The sequence below is a fragment of the Littorina saxatilis genome, linkage group LG15, assembly GCF_037325665.1.
Source record: "Littorina saxatilis isolate snail1 linkage group LG15, US_GU_Lsax_2.0, whole genome shotgun sequence".
NCBI lineage: Eukaryota > Metazoa > Mollusca > Gastropoda > Littorinimorpha > Littorinidae > Littorina > Littorina saxatilis.
The window spans coordinates 13,022,743-13,028,391 of NC_090259.1; the positions used below are offsets into that span (position 1 = coordinate 13,022,743).

The following is a 5,649-nucleotide window of genomic DNA, read 5'->3' on the forward strand; positions in this document are numbered from 1 at the left end:
GATACACCACAGACTGCGATTTCACACATTTGTTTGTTACACAACTTAAGAATACATTTTGAAAGACACTTAACATTAAAGTATTGAAGGTTTGTTTATGGCTCTCGCGCACACACACACACACACATACACACACACACACACACACACACACACACACACCTATTCCAAAACACACACTCTCTTTCAACCCCCCACCCCCCACCCCCCACCCCTCCGAATTCATTTCCACCCTTCCTCACCTCCCTCGACACATCGTTGGAGATGGGGGGGCAGGGTGTCAATGACCCAGGTCAAGAAGACGATTTAGGACAGCAGCACGGTCAACGCGAAGCCAATCTTCTCCCCGGACTCCAGGGGCACCATGAACACGAAACACATCAGTAGTGACGTCAGTACTATGGGCACCAGCTGCACAGTGATCAACAATCATTGATGCCATCAGTGATCACGAAACACATCAGTAGTGACGTCAGCACTATGGGCACCAGCTGCACAGTGATCAACAATCACTGATGCCATCAGTGATCACAAAACACATCAGTTGTGACGTCAGTACTATGGGCATCAGCTGCACAGTGATCAACAATCATTGATGCCATCAGTGATCACAAAACACATCAGTTGTGACGTCAGTACTATGGGCACCAGCTGCACAGTGATCAACAATCATTGATGCCATCAGTGATCACAAAACACATCAGTTGTGACGTCAGTACTATGGGCACCAGCTGCACAGTGATCAACAATCATTGATGCCATCAGTGATCACGAAACACATCAGCAGTGACGTCAGCACTATGGGCAGCAGCTGCACAGTGATTAACAATCATTGATGCCATCAGTGATCACGAAACCCATCAGCAGTGACGTCAGCATTATGGGCAGCAGCTGCACAGAGATCAACGATCATTCACGTCATCAATAGCCACGATAAACACGAAACACATCAGTAGTAACGTCAATACTATGAGCATCAACTACACAGCGATCAACAGGGTGCGCGCATGGAGCGGAAAAAAAATCGCCCCCGATCGCCTCGCGGCGCGTCACCAGCGCGTCACGTTTAATTTTGCCCGGCGCCCACCTATGTAACGTCAGCAGGACAGACGAAGACGACGCACTGCAGATTATTGAGGTGATTCTTTTTTTTCCCCAGCCCGGTACACGTTGCGTGAAAAAAACCCAGGCCTAATACTCGCCTAGTACTTGGTGAGCGTGTTTCACAAGATAATAGAACAAACAACTTTGGATTTAAGTTAATTGACTTCTGTAGGACAACTGGTTTAATAATTGCTAACGGTAGAGCTGGTGATGATGCTAACCTTGGCAGATGTACTTGTAAAGATAAAAGTGTTGTTGACTATTGTATTCTGTCAAGCAATTTATTTGTTAAAGTTGAAACTTTTGCTGTTTTGGATTTTTGTGAAATGTACTCGGACGTTCATTGCCCGCTCGCCCTATCTTTCTTTAGGCGCGATGAGTCTGATAGAAACGATGAAAGTATTGATTGCGTGAATGACATGAGAAATCCAAATGAGAACTTAGAGCATATCGAAAATAACGTTGAATACACAAAACCAAATTGGAATGAAGGGAGTAAGTTAGCTTTCACAACCTCTTTAGAGGAAACTGATATTAGTGATATTGATATTCAATTAGCAAACATGTTGAGCTCTGTTATTAATGTGTCTGCAGAGGACATTGATAATGTAACTACTAATATATGTGACATTCTAAAGCGTTCTGCGGAAAAAATTGGAGTAATTAAGAAAAAGAATAAGATAAAACAAGTTAATAGTAAGAAACGAAAACCACACCAGCCTTGGTTCAATACAGTTTGTAAAGAAAAAAGGAAAATATTTGTACGTGCAAAAAACAAAGTTAAGCGTTTTAGAAATATTTTTTCTGAGCATGAAAAGAAGAATGCCTTAAAACTATAAAACAACAATAAAAAAAGAATGTAAGTTGTATCATACAGAATTTGTGAAGAAACTAAGAAAAATGAAAACTTGCGATCCAAAGGCGTATTGGAATGAGCTAAATAAGAATAAGAATAATAACAAAAGTACTAAGTTTCCTTCTTGCTCAGCATTTTTAGAACACTTTACAAAGTTACAGGAATGTGACGAAGATGATGTGGATGAAGAAAGAGATCTGTTTGGTGATAATAGTGTAAATAATGAAGTTCTGAATGCACCCATTACAAAAGAGGAATTTATAAAATGTGTAAAAAAAATTGAAAAACAACAAAGCGTGTGGTCAAGATAAAGTTATTAATGAGTATTTGAAAGCCTTTAACGATGGGATGACTGATATTGTTGTTAAGTTGTTTAATGTTGTGTTACAGTCTGGTAATGTTCCTACTCAGTGGTCCATTGGCGAAATTATCCCGCTGTATAAAAATAAGGGTTCCCAAACAGACCCAACTAATTATAGAGGAATAACAATACTTAGCTGCTTTGGTAAACTATTCACTGCGATTTTAAATACCAGATTATCGACTTTCTTGGAACTTAATGATAAGTTAGGTCAAGAACAGACAGGATTTCGTGCTGGTTTTTCAACATTAGATCATATCTTTACTTTGCATTGTGTTATACATTTTTTTCTCCAAAAGAAAAAGCGTTTGTATTGTGCATTTGTCGACTATGAGAAAGCGTTCGATAAAGTTCGGCGAGCACTTTTATGGGAGAAATTAGTTAGCTTTGATGTTAATGGAAATTTTTTGAAAACTGTTAAAAATATGTATGATAAAGCAAAATCATGTATTAAAGTTAAAGGTGAATGTTCTGGTTATTTTCCTAGCATTTGTGGGGTCAGACAAGGAGAAAATTTGTCTCCCTTGTTTTTTGCTTTGTTTTTAAATGACCTAAAGCCGTATTTAGGGGAAACTAGTGATGGATTGACTTCTCTCTCTAGAGAAGCTGTTTCTCTTGGTATGGATGATGCTGATGTGAATGTAATGTTTCAACTGTTTGTATTATTGTACGCTGATGACACTGTGATTTGTGCTGAGTCTGAAACGAAATTGCAAGAATGCTTAGATAAAATGCATGCATACTGCTTGAAATGGAAACTGAATATTAATGTTAAAAAAACGAAAGTCATTGTTTTTTCAAGGGGTAAAATAAGAATTATACCTAAATTTACGTATGATGATAAGCCAATTGAGGTAGTCCTTGATGTGATGTACTTAGGGTTACAGATTAATTATAATAATAAATTTTCGGTAGCACAAAAAAATTTGTATGACCGTGCGTCAAGGGCTATGTTTGCTCTTCTTCGCACATGTAGACAACTCTCATTGCCCGTGGATATACAGATTGATCTATTTGACAAAATGATTGTTCCGATTTTACTATATGGCTGTGAAATTTGGGGTTCAGGTTCTTGCGATTTAGCTACGAAGCTTCAGTTGCGTTTTTATAAGATAGTTTTCAAACTAAGAAAATCCACCCCTAATGCAATGGTTTTTGGCGAACTTGGAAAATATCCCCTGGATGTCAATATGAAATGTAGAATGCTCTGTTATTGGTATAAACTAATTGACCCAGTTAACAAAAACAAATTTTCAAGTGTTGCTTACAGATTTACCTATAGACTATATTCGCAAAAGATGTTTACTTCTGATTATCTGTCATGCATAGAAAAAACGTTAAGTGACTCTAGGTCTTTCTGGGCTTTGGATACAACAAGAATTTGTTTCTCAATATACATCTACTTGGTTTAAAGAAAAAGTAAAGCGGTGTTTATATGACCAGTATATTCACAATTGGTTCTCAGAAATGGATACAAAAGACATTTTTTGTAATTATAGAATGTTTAAAGATAGTTTTGTGTGTGAAGACTACATTAAATCCTTGTCGTTCCAAAAAGTCGTTACACTCATGAAATTTAGAACTACAAATAACAACCTGCCAGTACAGAAAGAAAGATACCTTAATATACCTAGAGCGAATCGCATTTGCAGAAAATGTACATCAGAAGATATAGGAGATGAGTATCATTATTTGTTTGTTTGTGACTTTTTCAATGAAAAAAGAGCAGAACTTATTCCACCATTCTACTGGAAAAAACCAAATTCACTTAAATACAAAAAACTGTTTGTATCAAGAAATAAGAAATTGTTGACGAAACTCTTGGAATTTATAAAATTAATTAGTAGCAATTTTTCATAGTGCTGGGATTTGTTAACCGTATTTTCGTTTTGTGTCCCCCATTGCCAGGAATCAATGTGTGTGTGTGTGTTTGCATTTTCTGTACTATAATATTTTGTGTTCACTGTTTGTGTACTTTTGTTTTCCAAATATTTATTTCATTTTTTCTTTTCTTATCTTCTATTTTTCTTTTTGTTTTCTTTTTTTCTTTCTTTTTTGATCACTTGGTACTTTGTGCATTTTTGAATTTGCGAATATTGTTTATAATGCCCCTGGGTAATGAACAATAAAAACTTGACTTGACTTGACTTGACTTGACTTGTCATAATCCCTATCGCAGCATGTCGTGTAGGGGCGACTGCGCAGATGTATTTTGCCCTTTATGGATACGCGCGAAATTGTTTCTACTGCGAGCGTTTTTTGCCGCTACCGCAACAGTTGCGCCGCAGTGCCGCTGCCCCTGCCGCTGCCGCTGCCGCTGCCGCGTCGTTACAAGGAAACATAGCTTTAAGGGTTGATACGCACCACTGATATTCTGCCCGTAGAACTGCCACTTCCTGCGGAAGCTAAAGAACATGTAGAGCCGCGTGTAGCTGTTGGAACCATCGAAGAACGTACCGTTACTCGTGTCAGTTATAGCCCCTCAGGTCCCACTCGCCGTTGGCTGAGTAATACTGAAAGTTTATGGCTCTGAAACCACCAGATGGGTTGTAACAGAACATGTGTATCACACATAGGAAGCTGAGACGGAGACACACACACACACACACACACACACACACACACACACACACACACACACACACACACACACACACACACACTCTCTCTCTCTCTCACACACACTGACACGCATACACACTCACACACGTATACACATTCTCTCACACACATATATACACACACACACAAACACACACACACACACATACAAACACACACACACACACACACTCACACACACACCCACACACACACACACACACACACACACCACACCACCCTCGTTTGGATTCTGAGTCTATCTAAAAACATTAAAGTCAAAACTTGACTAAATGTAATACCATCAGCAGATTGGTCATCATATTTGGAGTGTGAGTGACAACGATCACATATCCGACGTTTAATTAACCTATCAAACATATTTACACAAGTGCATTCGTTCTTCGTCTCATGTCACATACCTTTGCAAAAGGAAAGCAGCACAGCCAACAAAATCGCACGAAGAGCAAGCATATCCATTTTCACGCTTTTTCTTGTAACCTCGACTAAAAAGGATTGAGCAATTTTCCCTCAACCGAAGTAACACCTAGGAGCCCGCAGCAAACTCGACGGTCGTCTGGGATTACTTCCATGGTTTAAAGGTGGTCGTCTACATTTTTGATTTTTTTCAATAATCTTAATTATGGTTAGATTTTGCTAAAAAAAAAGTTATGTCAGATGATGAATGAACCATGGGGAAAAAAGTTATAGAAAACAAAATATGTAA

At 38.5% G+C, this 5,649-nt stretch overlaps 1 long non-coding RNA gene across 1 annotated transcript; it reads right to left on the minus strand.

Annotated features, from left to right (window-relative positions):
* Nucleotides 1-248: 248 nt before the first annotated feature.
* Nucleotides 249-5,442, minus strand: LOC138948606 (uncharacterized). Its single transcript, XR_011450034.1, has 3 exons — nt 5,345-5,442; nt 4,686-4,850; nt 249-411 (listed from the first exon to the last, which is right to left on the minus strand). It is a non-coding gene; the product is annotated as an uncharacterized lncRNA (long non-coding RNA).
* Between the last annotated feature and the right edge of the window lie 207 nt (nt 5,443-5,649).